This window comes from Cebus imitator, unplaced genomic scaffold (assembly GCF_001604975.1).
Source record: "Cebus imitator isolate Cc_AM_T3 unplaced genomic scaffold, Cebus_imitator-1.0 Scaffold952, whole genome shotgun sequence".
NCBI classification, from domain to species: domain Eukaryota; kingdom Metazoa; phylum Chordata; class Mammalia; order Primates; family Cebidae; genus Cebus; species Cebus imitator.
This window is the reverse complement of record NW_016108267.1, coordinates 60406-82412: the sequence shown is the minus strand read 5'-3', so window position 1 is coordinate 82412 and position 22007 is coordinate 60406. Positions and strand designations below refer to the sequence as shown.

The 22007-nt window shown below is 40.6% G+C and overlaps 1 long non-coding RNA gene across 1 annotated transcript in view; it reads left to right on the top strand.

The window, feature by feature from the left end:
* LOC108298402 overlaps nucleotides 1–20471 on the top strand; it is a 29219-nt gene extending 8748 nt beyond the window's left edge. Inside the window, exons 2-3 of the long non-coding RNA XR_001822567.2 lie at nucleotides 16954–18793; nucleotides 20123–20471. This is a non-coding gene — a long non-coding RNA (uncharacterized LOC108298402). The remainder of the gene's footprint in view (nucleotides 1–16953; nucleotides 18794–20122) is intronic.
* The last annotated feature ends 1536 nt before the right edge of the window (nucleotides 20472–22007 follow it).

The window sequence follows — 22007 nt, the reverse complement described above, 5'->3', positions numbered from 1 at the left end:
GCAAAGCACAAAGCACTATGTTGACAGCTCTTTCCAATAGAAAGCCATTGTAGGTGTGTAAGCTAGAAAATGTTTTAGAACCTGTAGCAGAGGGAAGGAACAGCTGTAAAAAGACAGAAACACAGAAGAGTCTCAATCAGTATTTTCATTTTTTAGAAGAAATTTATTACTGAAGGGGTAAAAGCTTGCTGCCTAGAAAGCACTCCCAGCACATTGTAGCATTCTTGCTATGGTTCCTGCACTGCTAAAGGCAAGATAACAATATATATGTCCCTCTTTATGAGGATTGGCATCTTTCTGGGAAGTGTTTTGGTTGCTCTACTTCAGTTACACCAGTGTCCTTTGAGCTCTGCCTTGGTGGAGTTGGAAGACAGCTCATCTTCATTTCTTGAATACTTCATATTCAGAAGTCATACATACTAGATATAAAAATATTTACACAATGACAAAATAAGGATTTTCTTAGAAACAGCTACTCCAATATACTTAATAGGTAATTCTCTTAAGTTGCAATCTGTCTGGTGTTTGGAATATATGAATCCATGTAATCACTACTTTTCAGGTTAGTGAAAGGGACTAAAAGATACCTTTTCCCGTATTTAGGAGGGTGAGTTTTATGAATGATTTTAAATATTATGTACTTAATGCTTATGTTTATTTCTTTATACAAAACATTTTTGAGGGCCAGGCACAGTGGCTTATGTCTGTAATCACAGCACTCTGGGAGGCTGAGGTGGGTGGATACTTTTACCCAGGAATTGGAGATCAGCCTAGGCAACATGGTAAAACCTTGTCTCTGCAAATTTTTTTTTTCAATTAGCCCGTTGTGGTGGTATACACCCGTAGCCCCAGCTACTTGGAAGGCTAATGTGGAGGATCGCTGGAACCTAGGAGGTCAAGGCTGTAGTGAGCCACGATCATGCCACTGCATTCCCACATGGGTGACAGAGTGCAATTTGGTCTCAAAAATAATAATGTTTGAGGAATCATTCCATTTAAGCAGGTACTAAAGAAGAAATTAAGGACTCTTCCTTGCTGAAAGCTTTCTCCCGAGAAACAGAAACTTGGCATCTTCATGCAAAACTTCAAATGACTTATTATTAGGTCAATAAAAATAAAATGGTGTTGAAGCACTAAGATTGTTAAAGAAGCTTAAAGATTCTATTACCATATTAGTGTTTACACAGTAGTGTATCAACTTTTATTCAACATTACCTCCTTGCTTTATTGAGGCAAATATATTTTGTATAAAGTATTGAGAATATCTGAGGTGGTTCCTGTACCTCTTCTGTGTTCTCAGTCTTATCTTGGTATATAAAACCATTCAGGCTTTAGGAGTATCATTTTTTTCTAGATAGAATTTTCCAGATGAACCTATAATATTCTGGAATAAACAACAAACCATTGTTTATAAAATTTAGAACAACTTTGATAAGCCTCAAGATTCCATAGCAGGACCATTGCAATTCAGATAACTGGATGAGGCAGGGTAGCATAGAGCACTAGAAACTTAATTCTGTTGCTAACGGACATGTGATCTTGGGCTAATCATTTAAACCCTGCTAGTTAGATCTCAGCATTCTCCTGGAAATAAAATTATTGCTCTCTGTTCTCCATAGTCCATACCTATTTTATAGTTCTCAGAAATTCCCAATGAGCTTTACAAGGCGTCTCCAAGCAGAGTTCCTTGTGGTATTGTCTCCTGCGGGGCAGAAATCCCATAGGAAAGTGGAGTAGTCATGACGATTGTGTGATTTACAATCCACCATAGGAAACTTGTAGAATTCCTTAGAAAACAAAGTGGGTTCCACTATCTCTTGGGTCTGTTATTCCCCCTTGAGAAGCCTTTTTTATTATTCTCCCTCTTTTCCTCTTCTTGGCTCTTCACCACAACCCAGGATGACTACACAACCTATTTTCACCACCTGTCTTTTTTGCAATCATTATTACCTTTTCTCAGCTGCAGTTTCACCCTGAGGCTTTGGCAACTGAAGTTGTATAACTAAAACAGTTACTGTGCCTGGGCAACTTGCTACACTTACCACAGGCTGCCTAATATTGTTTTCTTACTAACATTTTAATTACTTTGGATTCTGGTTTGGATTGCAAGTTCACTTCTTTTTCTTTTTGTTTCATAGAAGCCGTTGTGCGATTAAAGAAGTAAAAGGCTATACAAATAAGTATTTATTGAACGCTGTTCCTTGCCCAGCATTATGTTAAATACAGATACAAATAAATGAGACAATTCTGAATTTTCCAGTTTTCTGTTCTAATGGATATTACAGCTCATAGAAGGTGAGAGTCCTAAGGTATACTTCATTGTATTTTATGGTGAAGCAATGATATTGTGAAAAATAATCATAGACTGTCCAAGTGTGTAACTTCTACACACAATGCACTTGACATTCTGCTTGTATAAATATAAGTGCTGCATTTATGTACCTTTTCATTACTTACACAGTTCTCAACTTAATGCAGTCCCTTGCATTAATATTTGCTTTTGAATAAAAATTGAACGTACAGCACATATCATTTTATTGGACACACATTGTATGTCTCTAAGACAATGCTAAGCCCAAGTGAATGCAGCTTAAATTTTTATGTGTTAAAAAAAATTGGGTAAGAGCTTTTACCTTTGAGTTATAAGAATATAGGATATTTTTATTTCTTTACATGCTTCTGCATTTTCCAATGGCCTAAAATGAAGAATAACACTTTTATATAAATATATATGTATGTATGTATATATATATATATTTGTATGTTTGTGAATTTCTATATCCATATTTTAATGGGACCTCAGGATATCATAAATTTATGTATCCTGCCTTCAAAAGTGTTATGTGCCATTATCTCTGTAAGAGGTCAGTCATCAGAAGCCCAGAAATATTAAGGGAACTTATCTAGATTTATTTAACCAGGAAGTGATGGAGGGGAGATCAGAACCAAGATTTCTCTAACTATTAGTCTTGCACTTTTCCTGTTTAAATGAAAATGACAGGTGGAATTTTGGGACTACCCTTTCCTCCAGCAGTATAGATATGTGCTGTCTACTTTGTGTTAAAACTGGCATTCCAAAACTTAAAGTATATGCAATCGAGGTTTGTGTGTTTGTGTGTCTACTGTCCTTAGTCAATTTAGTTATAGTATAATCATTATACTATGTATCTGTACTCAATCTTTGTTCAGGTGTATGACAGTGAGAATGAGCATTGGGAAAGCTATAACAACAGGCTGAAGCCTAGTACCTGGCACCAGGAACTACATAAACACCATGGTAACCCTTTGGAAACACCAAAATTTGATAGCTTGTGAGGAAAAGTAATAGTTTACAGAACCATAAGTGTTTTCAGAAAATGTGAAATCAATGGGTTGGATTATATTTGTAGTAAGTGAAACAGGCTTTGGAAATACTCAGCCATTAGGAATATTAGTAATTCTAGATCAATGTCCACAAACCCATAAGCAAGTGAAATTATTTGTCCTGGTTAAATACCTCATACTTTGGTACATTTTAATTTTCTTGTTTGTTTATCCATTCACCAGTACTTATTGTTGCCATCATGGAACTAAGAACAAGAAATAAATTAAGAGGATAAGCCTGATATGCTTTCTAGTTTCATGGAACTTACAGGCTAGACCAGGAGATAGCCATAAAAAATGAAATATACAAAATTTAAAATGTTAAACATCCCCTTTCATCTATTTTTTTTTTTACTTTAAGTTCTGGGGTACATGTGCAGAACATGCAGGTTTGTTACATAGGTAAACAGGTGCCATGGTGGTTTGCTTCACCCATCAACCTGTCATCTACATTAAGTATTTCTCCTAATGCTATCCCACCCCTAGCCCCCCAACCCCCTACAAGCCCCAGTGTGTGATGTTCCCCTCCCTGTGTCCATGTATTCTCATTCTTCATCTCCCACTTCTGAGTGAGAACATGTGATATTTCATTTTCTGTTCTTGTGTTAGTTTGCTGAGAATGATGGTTCCAGCTTCATTCATGTCCCTACAAAAAACATGAACTCATCCTTTTTTATGGCTGCATAGTATTCCATGGTGTATATGTGCCACATTTTCTTTATACAATCTATCATTGATGGGCATTTGGGTTGGTTCCAAGTCTTTGCTATTGTGAACGGAACAGTGCTGCAATAAACCTACTGTGCATGTGTCTTTATAGTAGAATGATTTATAATCCTTTGGGTATATACCCAGTAATGGGATTGCTGGGTCAAATGGTATTTCTACTTCTAGGTCTTTGAGGAATCACCACGCTGACTTCCACAATGGTTGAATTAATTTACACTCCCACCAACAGTTCCTTTTTCTCCACATCCTGTCCAGCATCTGTTGTCTCCTGATTTTTTAATGATCACCACTCTAACTGGCATGAGATGTTATCTCAATGTGGTTTTGATTTGCATTTCTCTAATGACCACTGATGATGAGCTTTTTTTCATATGTTTGTTGGCTGCATAAATGTCTTCTTTTGAGAAGTGTCTGTTCATATCCTTTGCCTACTCTTTGATGGGGTTGTTTTTTCTTATAAATTTGTTTAAGTTCTTTGTAGATTCTGGATATTAGTCACTTGTTAGATGGATAGATTGCAAAAATTTTCTCCCATTCTGTAGGTTGCCTGTTCACTCTGGTGATAGTTTCTTTTGCTGTGCAGGAACTCTTTAATTAGATCTCATTTGTGTATTTGGGCTTTTGCTGCCGTTGCTTTTGGTGTTTTAGTCATGAAGTCTTTGCCTTTGCCTATGCCTATGTCTTGAATGGTATTGCCTAGGCTTTCTTCTAGGGTTTTTATAGTTTTAGGTCTTATGTTTAAATCTTTAATCCATCTTGAGTTAATTTTTATATGAGGTTTAAGGAAGGGATCCAGTTTCAGCTTTCTGCATATGGCTAGCCAGTTTTCCCAACACCATTTGTTGAATAGGGAATCCTTTTCCCATTGCTTGCTTTTCTCAGGTTTGTCAAAGATCAGATGGTTGTAGATGTGTGACATTATTACTAAGGCCTCTGTTCTGTTCCATTGGTCTATATCTCTGTTTTGGTACCAGTACTATGCTGTTTTGGTTACTGTAGCCTTGTTGCATAGTTTGAAGTCAGGTAGCCTGATGCCTCTAGCTTTGTTCTTTTTGCTTAGGATTGTCGGCTATGTGGGATTTTTTTTGGTTCCATATGAAATTTAAAGTAGTTTTTCCCAATTCTGTGAAGAAAGTCAATGGTAGCTTAATGGGGATAGCACTGAATCTATAAATTACTAATATCATACTGAATAGGCAAAAGCTGGAAGCATTCCCTTTGAAAACCAGCATGAGAAAAGGGTGTCCTCTCTCCCCTCTCCTATTCAACATAGTATTGGAACCTCTGGCCAGGGCAATCAAGCAAGAGAAAGAAATAAATGTTATTCAGTTAGGAAAAGAGGAAGTCAAATTGTCTCTGTTTGTGGATAACATGATTGTATATTTAGAAAACTCCATCATCTCAGCCCAGAATCATCTTAAGCTGATAAGTAACATCAGCAAAGTCTCAGGATACAAATCAGTGTGCAGAAATCACAGGCATTCCTAAACATCAATAACAGACAGAGAGCCAAATGATGAGTGAACTCCCATTCACAATTCTCTACAAAGAGAATAAAATTGCTAGGAATACAACTTATAAGGGATGTGAAGGACCTCTTCAACGAGAATTGCTGAGAACACTGTGGACCCCCTGGTGGTGACTGAGCAACCCCAAGCTTCTGAAGAATTGGCAAAACCCAAGCTATCTGAAATAACAAAAAGAAATTGTTGATTTTTAACCTGTCAATTCTCTTAGAATTTAGTTTCCCCTAAATGAGTTATTTGTTTTGTGATGCTTGTTACTTACTGTATTGATTATATTTGAGAAAATGAAGAATAATGTGAAAAGCTGAGCTGTAACTGGTAACTTTGGCTCTGCTGAGCTGTTCTTGTAAAAACAGGAACCCTGTGTAAGGGACAAACCACTTAGCCTGACTGCCAGAGAGAGACGACAGCACGTAATAAGTAAGCTTCTCATTGCAACAGCACGTAATAAGCTTCTCATTGCAGAGAGTGTATAAACAGACATGTAATGGAAAGGCCTAGTACTTAGATTCCTTTCTCAGAAAAGGCATATTGATTATGGCCCTGGAAAGAGAATGTGATCCTTATGGAGAGCCTATAAACGGACGCATGAAGGGCGTCTGTCTCTGTGGTTGAAATAAGGATGTAAAAGTCTTTCTTCTCCCATTGCTCCTCCAGGCCTGCATGGAGGACCCTCCTCTCGCAGCCTTGTGGTCAGGCTGGTTGTCCTGTGTCAGATCCTGTTCACCCTGCAGCTGTGAGCCAAGTCTGTTCTTGCTGATAATCATAAGTTTATGTTTAACCTCTATTCTTGCTAAGGTATATGATTTGTATACTGACACACAGAAAAGTTATCTTTACATTGTTCTGCTTTTATAATACAACGTGGTGATTTTTGTGGACCAGTTTTGCAAATGTATTTTTTGTATGATTATCACTACAGTGTTGTGTAGCCTCACTCCCCATCCCCTATTGAAAGGGTCCAATAAAAAACTGTGGTTTTTCAGGGAAACTTTAGGCATCCACAGAGCAGCATTATGTGTTGTCTCCCCTGGGCCCAGCTTTAAGGAAAACTGTTTCTTTGTCTTTTTTTTCCTTTTTCACCAACCACTCGATCACTTTGAGAGATCTTGAATCCATGTTGATATATTGGGAGCTGGTCTCTCCAGTAGAGAACTACAAACCACTGCTCAAGGAAATAAGAGAGGACACAAACAAATGGAAAAACATTCCATGCTCATGGATAGGAAGAACCTTTTATCTATTTCAAAGACACTTCCCACCATCTCCACCTGGCAACACATTCATCCTTCAGATCTCAGCTTATGTGATATCTCTTTAGTCTTCCTTTACTACCAAATATAAATTAATATTTTATTTCACCTAATAGACATTTTTAAATGACTTTTACATAAAAGAAAGGCAATATCCAATACTGCAAAGATGTGGAGAAAATGGAACTCTTGTACCTTGTTGGTGGGAATGTCAATCAGTACAGCAACTATGGAGAATAGTATGGAATTTCCTTAAATTAAAAATAGAAATACCATATGATCCAGCAATCTCACTGCTAGGTATATACTCAAAAGAAAGGAAATCAGTATAGCAAAGAGATATCTGCATCCAATGTTTATTGCAGCACTATTCACAATAGCTAAGATTTGGAAGCAAGTTAAGTTGCTTGCTAAGTTTCCATCAACAGGTGAATGGATTTTTTTAAATGTGGTGCACGATGGAGTACTATTTAGCCATAAGAAAAGAATAAGATCCCATAATCTGCAACAACATGGATGGAATTGGAATTGGAGGTCATTATGTTAAGCGGTATAAGCCTGGCACAGAAAGACAAACTTTATATATTTTCACTTATTTGTGGGAGCTGAAAATTAAAACAGTTGAACTTATGGAGTTAGAAAGAAGAAGCGTGGTTATCAGAAGCTGGAAAGGGTAGTAGGGGTGAAGGGGTAGTGGGGATGGTTAATAGGTACAAACATAGGATGAATAAGATCTAGTAGTTGATAGCACAACAAGGTTACTACAGTCAATGGATAATATATTGTACATTTAAAAATAACTAAAAGAGTATAATTGGAATGTTTGTAACACAAAAAAATGATAGATGCCTGAGGTGATGGATACCCTAGTTACCCTGATGTGATTTTTAGACACTGAATGCTGTATCAAAATTTCTCATGTATGCTATAAATCGTATGTACCTACCCACAAAAATTAAAAGTTAAAAATACTGCCTACACCATGGGAAAATATATATTTTCTGATGATATATAAAATAAGGTAGGGGTCTCCACCCCCAAGGCCATGGACTAGTATCTGTCCATGGCCCGTTATGTACTGGACCACACTGCAGGAGGTAAGTTGTAGAGCAAGTAGTATTACTGCCTGAACTCTGCATCATGTCAGATTAGTGGTGTCTTTAGATTCTCCTAGGAGTGCAAACCCTATTCTGAACAATGTGAATTATCCATGCAAGGAGCCTAGGTTGTGCACTCCTTATGATAATCTATGCCTGATAATCTGAAGTGGAGGAGTTTCATCCTGAAACCATTCCCCTGAACCCCCACCCATGGAAAAATTCTCTTCCACGAAATCGGTTCCTGGTTCCAAAAAGGTTGAGGACCACGATGTAAGGCTCTAAAATCTAGAATATGTTAAAAGAAACTCTTACAAATTAACAGCAAAAATACAAATAACCTGATTATAAAAATTGGCAAAGGACTTGAAAAGACATTTCTCTAAAGAAGACATGCAAATGTCCAATATGTACCACATTTTCTTTATCCAGTCTAATCATGGATGGGCAATTGGGTTGGTTCTGAGTCTTTGCTATTGTAAACAGCACTGCAGTTAACATATGTGTGCATGTGTCTTTATAATAGAATGATTTATAATCCTTTGGGTATATACCCAGTAATGGGATTGCTGGGTCAAATGGAATTTCTGTTTCTAGATCTTTGAGGAATGGCCACACTGTCTTCCATAATGGTTGAATTAATTTACACTCCTACCAACAGTGTAAAGTGTTCCCTTTTCTCCACATCCTATCCAGCATCTGTTGTCTCCAGATTTTTTAATGATCGCCATTCTGACTGGTGTGAGATGGTATCTCAATGTGGTTTTAATTTGCATTTCTCTAATGACCAATGATGATGAACATCTTTTCATATGTTTGTTGGCCACATATTTGTCTTCTTTTGAAAATTGTCTGTTCATATCCTTCACCCACTTTTGAATGGGTTTCTTTATTTGTTTCTTGTAAATCTGCTTTAGTTCTTTGTAGATTCTGAATATTAGCCCTTTGTCAGATGGATAGATTGCAAAATTTTTTTCCCATTCTGTTGGTTGCCAGTTTATTCTCATAATTGTTTCTTTTGCTGTGCAGAAGCTGTTAAGTTTAATTAGATCCCATTTGTCTGTTTTGGCTTTTGTTGCCATTGCTTTTGCTGTTTTAGTCATGAAGTTTTTGCTTGTGCCTATGTCCTGAATGGTGTTGCCTAGGTTTTCTGCTAGGGTTTTTATGGTGTTAGTTCTTATGTTCAAATCTTTAGTCCATCTGGAGTTAATTTTTGTATAAGGTGTAAGGATGGGGTCCAGCTTCAGCTTCCTGCATATGGCTAGCCAGTTTTCCCAACACCATTTATTAAACAGGGAATCCTTTTCCCATTGCTTGTTTTTGTCAGGTTTGTCAAAGATCAGATGGTTATATATGTTTGGTGTTATTTTTGAGGCCTCTGTTCTGTTCCATTTGTCTATATCTCTGTTTTTGGTACCAGTACCATGCTGTTTTGATTACTATAGCCTTGTAGTATAGTTTGAAGTCAGGTAGCATGATGCCTCCAGCTTTGTTCTTTTTGCTTAGGATTGTCTTGGTTATGCGGGCTCTCTTTTGGTTCATATGAAGTTTAAAGTGGTTTTCTCCAGTTCTGTGAGGAAGGTCATTGGTAGCTTGATGGGGATAGCATTGAATCTATAAATTACTTTGGGCAGTATGGCCATTTTCGTGATATTTATTCTTCCTATCCATGAGCATAGAATGTTTCTCCATTTGTTTGTGTCCTCTCTTATTTTCTTGATCAGTGGTTTGTAGTTCTCCTTGGAGAGATCTTTTACATCCTTTGTTAGTTGTATTCCTAGGTATTTTATTTTCTTTGTAGCAATCGTAAATGGGAGTTCACTCATGATTTGGCTCTCTGTTTGTCTGTTATTGGCGTACAGGAATGCTTGTGATTTCTGCACATTGATTTTGTATCCTGAGACTTTGCTGAAGTTGCTTATCAGCTTAAGGAGGTTTTGGGCTGATACGATGCGGTCTTTTAAATATATGATCATGTCATCTGCAAATAGGGACAATTTGACTTCTTCTTTACCTAACTGAATGCGCTTTATTTCTTTTTCTTGCCTAATTGCTCTGGATAGAACTTCCAATTATATATTGAATAGGAGTGGTGAGAGAGGACATCCTTGTCTAGTGCCAGTTTTTAAAGGGAATGCTTCTAGGTTTTGCCCATTCAGTATGATATTGGCTGTGGATTTGTCATAAATAGCTTTTATTGCTAAGATACATTCCATCAATGCCTAGTTTATTGAGAGTTTTTAGCATAAAGAGCTGTTGAATTTTGTCAAAGGCCTTTTCTGCATGTATTGAGATAATCGCATGGTTTTTGTCTTTGGTTCTGTTTATGTAATGGATTACATTTATAGATTTGTGTATGTTGAACCAGCCTTACATCCCCTGGATGAAGCCTACTTGATCGTGGTGGATAAGCTTTTTGATGTGCTGTTGGATTTGGTTTGCCAGTATTTTATTGAAGATTTTTGTATCAATGTTCATCATGGATATTGGCCTGTAGTTTTCTTTTTAGGTTGTGTCTCTGCCAGATTTTGGTATCAGGATGATGTTGGTCTCATAGAGTTAGGGAGGATTCCCTCTTTTTGTATTGTGTGGGAGAGTTTCAACAGGAATGGTATCAGCTCCTCTTTGTATGTCTGGTAGAATTCGACTGTGAACCCGTCTGGACCTGGACTTTTTTGGGTTGGTAGGCTATTAATTGCTGCCATGACTTCAGACCTTGTTATTGGTCTATTCAGGGTTTCAACTTCTTGGCTTAGTCTTGGGAGTGTGCAAGTGTCCAGGAATTTATCCATTTCTTCCAGATTTACTTGTTTATGTACATAGAGTTGTTTGTAGTAATCTCTGATGGTCGTTTGTATTTCCAAGGAATTGGTGGTGATCTCCCCTTTATCATTTTTATTACATCTATTTGATTCTTCTCTCTTTTCTTTTTTATTAATCTAGCTAGCTGTCTGTCTATTTTATTGATCTTTTCAAAAAAGCAGCTCCTGGATTTATTGATTTTTTGAAGGGTTTTTTGTATCTCTGTCTCTTTCTGTTCTGCTCTGATCTTAGTTATTTCTTGTCTTCTGCTTGCTTTTGAGCTTTTTTGATCTTGCTCCTCTAGCTCTTTCAATTTTGATGATAGGGTGTAAATTTTAGATCTTTCCTTTTTTCTCATGTGGGCATTTATTGCTATAGATTTCCCTCTAGATACTGTTTTAAATATGTCCCATAGGATCTGGTACATTGTGTCTTCATTCCCATTGGTTTCGAAGAACATTTTTATTTCTATCTTCATTTCATTGTTTATCCATTCACCATTGAGGAGCAAGTTGTTCAGTTTCCATGTGATTGTGTGGTTTTGTGTGCTTTTCTTAATCCTGAATTCTAATTTGTTTGCACTGTGATCTGAGAGACTGTTTGATATGATTTCCGTTCTTTTGCATTTGTTGAGGATTGATTTACTTCTGATTATGTGGTCAGTTTTGGGGTACGTGCAATGTGATGCTGAGAAGAATGTCTATTCTGTGGATTTGGGATGGAGTGTCCTGTAAATGTCTATTAGGTCCTCTTGGTCCAGATCTGCATTCAAGTCCTGGATATCCTTGTTGACTTCTGTCTCGTTGATCTGTCCAATATTGTCAGTGGAGTGTTAAAGTCTCCCACTATTATTGTGCGGGAGTCTAAGTCTCTTTGTAGGTCGTTAAGAACTTGCTTTATGTATTTGGGTGCTCCTGTATTGGGTGCATATATATTTAATATAGTTAGCTCTTCTTGTTGCATTGATCCTTTTACCATTATGTAATGCCCTTCTTTGTCTCTTTTGATCTTTGTTGGTTTAAAGTCCGTTTTACCAGAGACTAGGATTGCTACCGCTGCTTTTTTTTGCTCTCCATTTGCTTGGTAAATCTCCCATCCCGTTATTTTGAGACTATGTGAGTCTTTGCATGTGAGATGGGTCTGCTGAATACAGCACACCAATGGGCCTTGATTTTTTATCCAGTTTGCCAGTCTGTGTCTTTTGATTGGGGCATTTAGGCCATTTACATTCAATGTTAATATTGTTATGTTTGAATTTGGTTCTGCCATTTTGTTATTGGCTGGTTGTTTGCCCATTAGTTGACGTGGTTTCTTCACTGTATCCTTGTTCTTTACCATTTGGTAGGTTTTTGCAGTGGCTGGTACTGGTTGTTCCTTTCCCTGTTTAGCACTTCCTTCAGTAGCTCTTGTAAGGCAGGTCTCGTAGGGACAAACTTTCTCAGCAATTGCTTGTCCATAAAGGATTTTATTTCTCCTTCACTTATGAAGCTCAGTTTGGCTGGATATGAAATTCTGGATTGAAATTTCTTTTCTTCAAGGATGTTGAATATTGGCTCCCACTCCCTTTTAGCTTGTAGGGTTTCTGCTGAGATATCTGCTGTGAGTCTGATGGTCTTTCCTTTGTGGGTGACTTGACCTTTCTTTCTGGCTGCCCTTAGGATTTTTTCCTTCATTTCAACCCTGGTGAATTTGACAATTATGTGCCTTGAGGTTGCTCTTTTTGAGGAATATCTTTGTGGTGTTCTCTGTATTTCCTGGATTTGAATGTTGGCCTGCTTTGTTAGGTTGAGGAAGTTCTCTTGGATAATATCTTGAAGAGTGTTTTCCAACGTGGATTTGTTCTCCCTGTCACATTCAGGTATGCCAATCAGGCATAGATTAGGTCTTTTCACATAATCTCATAGTTCTTGGAGGCTTTCTTCATTTATTTTCACTCTTCTGTCTCTAATCTTTCCTTCTCCTTTTATTTCATTGATTTGATCTTCTATCTCTTATATCCTTTCCTCTGCCTGATCGACTTGGCTGGTGAAACTTGTGCATGCCTCGTGAAGTTCTCGTGCTGTGTTTTTCAGCTCCATCAAGTGGTTTATGTTCTTCTCTAAGCTGGTTATTCTAGTTATCACTTCATCTAACCTTTTTTCAAGTTCTCAGTTTCTTTGCATTGGGTTAGAACATGGTCTTTTAACTCAGAGAAGTTTGTTATTACCCACCTCCTGAAGCCTGCTTCTGTCAATTCATCAAATTTATTCTCTGTCTTTTTTTTGTTCCCTTGATGGTGAGGAGCTGTGATCCCTGGGAGGAGAAGAGGTGTTCTGGTATTTAATGATGTCATCCTTTTTCACTGTTTTTTTCCCATCTTCATGGATTTATCTCCCTGTGAGCTTTGAAGCTGGTGATTTCGGGAGGAATCTCTTGAGTGCATATCCTTTCTGTTGCAGTTGGAGCTATATCTTTTTTTGGCCTGTAGAGGGCATTGCTGGGCTCTCTCGGATTCAGTCACATTGCTGGGTGGGTGGTCCTTCCCTGGCATTTGTTTGCAGGTAAGATTGGCCCTCCCTTCTCAATGGCGTCTCTCCTTTCCCAAACTCGATCTTCCTGGTTGGGATCAAACTGGTGTATTTGCTACCAAATTCTCTAGCTAGGGCTTCAGTTTGAGTTCTGTGGGGGTGGGGCCTACCGGCCTTATGGCCTGTTTCCCTGCTTTCAACTCTGCGTCTTTCTGTGGGACAGTCCAGCCGGCTGGCATTAGTCCAAACTTCTGCCCAGGCCCTTGCGACAACTTGCCACAGAGAGCCAGAGCTCAGATTTGCATGGACAACTGACAGTACCCCTCAGTCTGGCAGGACTCTCATGGACCGTGGGTTGCAGGAGGGATGAGGTAAGCACAAGATCCAAATCAGAGCACTGAGAGGGTGAAGTCCCCCAAACCTCCGAGCCGGCTGCACCTTCCAGGTCGGGTCGCACCCTGCCCTGTCTTGGTTTACCGCCCTGAGAGGCTCTTGCCCTGTGGCTCACTCCCTGGGCTATTATTTTCAGTGCCCTATCAGGCCCACCAAAATGAACCCAGCACCTCGTTTGGAATTGCGAAATCCTCTAGCCCTCTGCCTCTCATTTGCTGGGAGCTGCATTCCAGTGTTGCTGTCTCTCGGCCATCTTGGCACCGTCCCCTTCCTCAAAATGTTAAATAGAATTTATGGCCCAGCAATTCCACTCCTAGGTCTATATACCCAAGAAATTTAACAGGCACTCATACAAATACTTATACATTATCAATTTCAGTACTTTTCACAATAGCAACAGGTAAAAACAACCCATATGACCATAAACAGATAGATAAACAAATTTTGGTATATCCATACAATGGAGCATTATTAAGCCACAAAAGGGAGCAAAGTATTGATACATGCTACAATATGCATTTACCTTGTAAATAATACACTTCTTTTATGCTTAGTAAAAGAAGCCAAACTCAAAAAGTTACATATTGTAAGATTCCATTTCTATGAAATATCTGAAGTAGGCAAATCCATAGGAACAGAAAACTGAGAGGAGAGAGGAACGGTGAGTGACTGCTAATGAACATGCAGGTTTTTTTTTTTTTTTTGATTAATTAAAATATTACAGAATTAGATATTAATGACTGTTGGCCAAATGTGTGAATATATTATATATTTTAAGAACTACGGAATGTATAACCAAAAGGGTAAATGCTATGATGTATAAATTATATCTCAATTTCATAATGAAAAGAATTATTAAATATAGGCATCTGCAAAATTTTTGTTTCTTTTTCCTACAATATTCTTATCTTTTAGTTTTAAAAATACAAGAGAAAAAGATTGCAAATTTAAACTGGCTAATTTCCAAACCCATAATTGTAAACAATCTGAATTTACAGAAGGATGCAATTTCAACAGTGAATTTAATTTTCTGGAAAAGAGAAAAAATTTAGGAGAGTAAAAAGATGTTCACAAAATAGAAAAAGCAACCTCCATATCTTAAAGAAAAAAGATAAGCTACATTTTATAGATTTTGAATATGAAAAATGCAGGTTTTGAATATTCTTGATTTGAGAAATAACTAATTAATAAAAATTTATTTTTTTGTTAATTTTTTTTAGAGACAGTCTTGTTCTATTGCCCAGGATGAAGTGCAATGCCACCACATGCCTCACTGCAGTCTTGAACTCCCTGGCCCTACCTGGGACTATAGGTATTCAAAACTACACATCTAATTTTTTTAATTTATTTTTTTTCTAGAACTTGCTTGCAGGACAAAATACAAATTTTAAAAATATATTTTTTTGTAGAAACAGGGTCTCCCTTTGTTGCCCAGGGTGGTCTCAAACTCCTGGGCCCAAGTGATGCTCCTGCCTCTGCTTCCCAAAGCACTGAGATTGCAGGTGTGAGCCACAGTGCCTGGCCTTAACAGAAATTTCTGAAACATTAAAAGATGCTTCCTAAACCAGTCACAGAATTATTAATCAAATTAATCTCATTGAAGGCTTTTAGATTAAGGCTTTTCAAAGGTAGTTTGGTGGACAGGGCGCTAGGGTATAGGGAGTGCTGATTGGTTGGGTTGGAGACAAAATCACAGGGAGCGGAAGCTGTCCTCTTGCTCTGCGTCCCTTCTGAATGGGGCCACAGGAGTGGTTGGCAGATCCAGGTGGAGCCACTGGTCGTCAGACATGCCAAAAATCCTGAAAAAATATCTCAAAAGGCCAAACTTAGGTTTTACAATAGTGATGTTCTCTTCAGGAATAATTGGGAAAGTTGCATATCTTGTTACCTCCAGAATAATGACTGGTTTATGTCTACACCTTCATAGAATTCTGGCACCTCTGTCCTAGCCTGGTGTTCTCTCATTAGCTTTACAAAAGTTATCTTGACTTAAGCCCAGTAATAATTAAGGCCAGCTAAAGGCAAAGTGGAGGTTGGTTAAATCAGATCTCTTTCACTGCCATAATTTTCTCATGGCTATAATTTTTTGCCAAGGTGGTTCATTTTGACTTTCATCTAATTATTGAGTCTGATATCATAAATATATTAAACGTTAGTGATTCCTGACAGCATGATGATCATCAATGTCTTGGTCCTTGAATGCCAGTGAAACTATATAATGCTTCAGGCTTGTTGGTGTCACTGAGAGAGGAGAAAGGTAGAAACCAGTCAGGCAGGTGGTTAGGGCGAGTCTTTGGTTGAATTCTTTCAAACAAAAGAACAGCCTGCAGGCACAGATAAGGAAACTGTGGAGGGCTTGCCTATGATGTGCCCACATTTGCACAGATAAGAAAGGCTACACAGATGACTTGCCTAGACATGCCCACAATGGAAAATTCCATCTTCTGACACATACACAGTAAGGGGAACAAAGCGATATGGAGTAATTCAAGCTAAGGGCCTGCATGTGCACTAGGAGGACAGGGTGGAGCTACCAGAAATTCATGCCTTTTGCAGATGAGATGTCCAGCTATCATTAGTTTCTTTTAAAAGCCTTTGAATTCAGCTGTAAAAACAGCAACCCTCTTTTGGGCCCCCTCTTGGCAGTGGAGAGCTTTCTTCTTTCGCTTATTAAACTTTTGCTCCACCTCACCCTTTGTGTCCATGCTCCTTAATTCTCTTGATCCTGAGACAAAGAGCTCTGGGTGACGCTAGGTCCCCCAATTATGGCAGCACTATTGTAAAGCCATTATGAACTCTGTAACCCACATGTATGCCTCCAGATGGCTCCCTGGAGCCTGAAAGTGAAGCAAGAGGAAAGCCAAAAACAGTGAAGAACAACAGGTTCCTGTTCCAGCTGACTGATCAACCTACCAAGTCAACAACAACCAAACCTGAGCTATAACTTTCCACTCATGTCCCCAGACTATAAAGCCTGATCTGTCCCTCACCTCCATGCTGACTCCCTTTTCAGACTCAGCCTGCTCACACCTGAGTAAATAGTCTTCTTGCTCACACAAAGTCTGTTTAGGTTGTCTCTTCAATCGGATGTACATTTAACATTTGGTGCCAAAGCCCAAGATAGGGGAACTCCTTCAGGATATCTGTCTCCTATCCCCGCTCTCCTTCCTTGAAGAGACTACCTTGTCTTTGGTATCAGACCAGCCTGTGAAGCCCCTGCCGTTTATCTTCAAATGAGTAAGCAAACTTCGTTTCTCTCTAAACTTTTTCTCTGCTTAAATAGAGATGAAGAAGACACCTCCTATCCACGTATTAAAAAAAATCCAACATTGGTCACAGACTCTCCTTGGGAAGACAGTCTTCCCTTGGTGTCTGGTCAATAGCAGGATGCCCGCCTTGTCCTTTCACCAGTCATATGGCCCAGGACCCCAGGTGGGGACACCCACTGGGGATCCTAGTGGTTGCTCTCCTCCTCGTCTCTTTCTCCCCAACCCTCTCTGGTCTATCATGAGCAACCTTCTTCCCTCCATCCCTCCCTCTTCCCCTTTGGCCTGTGTCCTCAAGAACCTTAAACCCCTTTAGTTTTTATCTGAACTAAAACCAAAATGTCTAATTTTTTTCTGTAACATGGCCTGGCCTCAATATAAAGTAGACAATGGCTCCCACTGGCCAGAAAATGGCACTTTTGATTTCTCTATTTTGTGGAACATAAACAATTTTTGTCATAGAATGAGCAAATGGTCTGAAGTACCCTACATTCAGGCATTTTTTACACTCCAGTCTCCCCCTAATTTCTGCTCTCAGTGTAACCCACCCCAAATTTTCCTTCTCTCCCTTCCATCCATACCTCCTGCCTCTGCCAATGACACAGAATCCTCCTTGTCCATTGACCCTTCCGACCTTTCTCCTCCCTGCCTGTCTGAACAAGGCCCTAATCCCCCCTCCCCGAGACTTTCTCTTCTTCCTCTGCCTGCAACCCACCTCCTTATGCCTCTCCCATCACCACCCCACCTCATACCAAGTCCGGCTTATAATTTGGTCTGGCACCCATGGCTAACTCCCCCTCCCCGTCCAACAGTTTCGCCTTCACAAGGTGCCTGGCGACACAGGAATAGTCCAGTTGCACGTCCCTTTTTCTCTATCTGACCTCTCCCAAATCGGTCAATGTCTAGGCTCTCCCCTCAGACACCACCAAGTATATATATATAAGAATTCCAATACTTAACCCAGTCTTATATCTCACCTGGAGTGACTTAAATGTCATCCTTACTTCTACTCTCACCCCAGAAGAATGAGAATGGGTTTGGACCCTAGTTCAGTCTTACACAGATGATTGCTGGCACCTTGAGCCTGGCCTTCGGGAAGGTGCCAGGGCAGCACCCTGAGAAGACCCCCAATAGGACTACCAGACAGGAACCCCTGGCATTGCCAGCTGAGATTACATGATCTCCTGTCTAGTTGAAGGGCTTCAAAAGGCAGCATATAAGGCTGTCAATTACGACAAACTAAAAGAGACCACTTGTAACAAAGATGAAAATTCTGCTCAGTTTATGGCCCATCTAGCTGCTGCCCTCAGGCAATATAGAGCATTAGAACCTGAAGGGCCTGAAGGCTACCATATTCTTAACATGCATTTTATCACCTTATCAGCCCCTGACATTACAAAAAGCTACAGAAATTAGAGTCTGGCCCTCAAACGCCACAACAGGAACTAATCAACCTCGCCTTCAAGGTGTTCAACAATAGGGAAGAAGGAAAACTGCAGATGTTTGCTTCTGCTGTAAAACAAACACCAGCCACACCACAGGCCCCAAAAAACTTCAAAGCACCCAGACTGCAGCGTCCAGCTGCCCCTCTGGACCTTGCTTCAAGTGTAAAAAACCTGGCCACTGGGCCAAGGAATGCCTGCAGCCCAGGCTTCCTCCTACGCCCTGCCCCGTCTGTGCAGGCCCCCGCTGAAGTCAGACTGTCCAACTCATATCGCTGACCCCAGAGCTCCTGGAGCTCCAACCGGAAGCTCCCTGACCAAGCCATTCCCAGATCTCCTCGGTTTGGTGGCTGAAGACTGATGCTTCCCAAACATCTTGCAGGCTTCTTGGATCATCGCAGACCCCGAACTTCAGGTGACTCCTATGGTGGAAGGTAAGTCCATCCCCTCGTTAATTGATACGGGGACACCCACTCCACGCTGCCTTCTTTTCAAGGACCTACCTCCTTGGCCTCCAAAACTGTTATGGGAATTCATGGCAAGGCTTCCAGGCCCCTCAGAACTCCCCAAGTCTGGTTTCAATTAGGCCAGCATTCCTTTCCATTCTTTCCTATTTATCCCCACCTGTCCAGTTCCCCTGTTAGGCGGAGATGTCTTAAAAAATTGTCTGCTTTTTTATTCCTGGGCTACAGCCACACCTCATTGCCGCCCTCCTCCCCAAACCTGTACCTCCCTCAGTAACTCCCCTTATGTCCCGCTACCTTAACCCTAGGGTTTGGGACACCACTTCCCCATTTCTTGCTAAAGGTCACTCACCCCTTATCATCCCCTTCAAACCTAATCACCCTTACTCCATCCAGTGACAGCACCCCATCCCTACACAAATCCTAAAAGGCCTAAAACCTCTTATTACTCACTGTGACATGGCCTTTTAGATCCCACTAACTTTCCCTACAACACCCCCATCTTACCCATCCAAAAGCTGGACAAGTCCTACAGATTAGTCCAAGACCTTCGCCATATCAATCAGATCGTGCTTCCCATCCATTCTGTAGTGCCAAACCCCTATCTTCTCTTGTCCTCCATTCCTCCTACCACCACCCATTATTCTGGACCTCAAAGATACCTTCTTTGCTATCCCCTTGTACCACTCTTCTCAACCACTTTTTTCCTTTACTTGGATTGACCCCAACACCCACCAGTCCCAGCAGTTAGCCTTGGCCTCCTTCCCTCCCTACCACCATACAGTCTGACAATGGACTGGCTTTCATTAGCCAGGTCACCCAAGCAGCTTCCCAGGTGCTTGGCATCCAGTGGAATCTCCACACCCCATACCACCCTCAGTCCTCAGGAAAGGTAGAAAGGGCCAATGGCCTTTTAAAAACACATCTCACCAAACTTACCCTCCAGCTCAAAAAGGACTGGACCATCCTCCTACCCCTTGCACTCCTTTGGATTCCAGCTACACCCTGAGAACCCCTAGGTACAGCCCATTTGGACTCCTATATGGCTGTACCTTTCTGCTTGGACCAGACCTTATCCCAAATACCATCCCTCTTGGAGGCTATCTTCCAGTCCTCTAACAGATTAAACATGAAATCTTCCAGGTTGCTAATTTTCTCTTAACAACTCCAGATACCCAGTCATATGAAGACACCCTAGATTGATGGTCAGTTCTAATGAAAAGCCTAACCCCTCTGTCTCTACAACCTCAGTGGACAGGCCCCTTTCTGGTCATCTACAGCACCCCAACTGCTGTCCAATTGCAAGAGCCCCCCGGGGAGTACACCACTCCAGGGTAAAGCTGTGTCCACCGGATAAGCAGCCTGACTCTTCCACCTCTTCTTGGAAGTTGCAAGGACTCTCCCAACTTCTCTAAAACTTACCCGAATTCCTGAAGAGAATTAAATGCCCTGGTCCTGCCTACCTTGCTGCTTCACCCTCTTCCTCCACTGTTTGCCAAGAAATTTCCTGATTCCACCCCCAGGCTACCACCCTTAACTCTCTTCTAGAGTGGATAGATGACCTTGTTTTCTAAGGCACCCTGTGTGTCTTCTCCCCCAATGAAGTACAACTGTTTACCTTCCCCCTCATTGTTTGACTGTCTATTCCTCCTGCTCCCTTGGCTGCCCCACATTGCTGCACCTCCCCTTCCTATTAGTGCCATCTACCTCTACAAAACCCTTAACTTAACCCATTCTTTGCTGAACCAATCAAACCCAACCCTAGCAAAAGTTTGCTGGCTTTGCAACTCTGTCAGCTATAACTTATGTTGCCACTCCTGTACCTGCAAAGGCTTGGGTTCTTACTCACCTAACCTATCACCCTCACTATGAAGGAAAACGGCCCTTCCAACTCTTAAATATGCAGCCACTAGCCGAGTTCTCCATCACTGACATGACTAAACATACCCTGACAGGACACACCGTACAGATTCTTCGCTCCTACATTTCTAACCTCACTCCATACACAGGTGATAACAAACCCATACACGGTTCTGTAACCACAAATACTGTTTTAACTTCTCAGGCCCCTTTATGCTTCCATCACAATCGATCCTCAGGCCTACCTCTTGGCCACCTACTACCCATCAGTGCAACTTTACCTTACAACTCCAAGCCCCAACTGACTATCAGAACTTTCTGGTAACCCAGACTGCTTCATTTAGCCAACCTGTCTTCTTTATAGGACCCCTAAAAGTCAGTACCACCTCTTTGCTTAACAAACAGTCAGGGTTTTTGTTGGCAGACATACTCCTTGCATGACTATTCACCCCCAGACCCATTGCAACATAGGTCCCACAACTAATGAGTGCCTTCTTATACCCACTTTTAGCCACTCCTCTGAATGGCTCCTAGTAGAAACAAAACAGTACCTCCTCCAGTGGGAAAACAAAACAAATGGAGCCATTCACTTTACCCCAACAACCGCTTTCCAGCCTCTCACTGGGGCCATCTTAGCAGGAACCCTGGGCGTATGGGAACATGAAAATAATAACCTCACACACCTCTTCAAAATACACAATCAGTTCTGTTTATCTAGCCAAGCAATATTTTTCTTATGCAGGACCTCAGCTTACCTCTGCCTCCCCACTAACTGGACTGGCATCTGCACCCTAGTCTTTCTAAGCCCCAAAATAGACATTGCCCCAGGGAACCAAAAGTTACTAGTCCCCATTAAAGCCCAGGTTCATCAGCTCAGAGCCACACAGCTAGTACCCCTGGTAACCACTAGGAATTGCAACTGCTACAGGGACAGGAATAGCAGGGCTGTCCACATCCTTGTCTTACTATCATGCTCTTTCTAAAGATCTGTCAGACAATCTAGAAGATATAGCAAAATCCATCCTTGCGCTCCAATCTCAGATAGATTCTTTAGCAGAAGTTACACTTTAAAACCATCGAGGTTAGACCTCCTCACTGCCAAAAAAAGCAGGCTATCTACCTTTCCAGGAGAAGAGTGCTGTTTTTACACTAACCAGTCTGGCCTGGTACGAGATGCCACCTGATGGTTAACTGAAAATGCCTCTAAAATTGGGCAATGCATTTCAGACTCCTGGAGGAATCTTTGGAGCTGGGCACCATGGTTCCTTCCGCTAGCTGGCTCCCTTGTTTCTATCATCCTCCTTC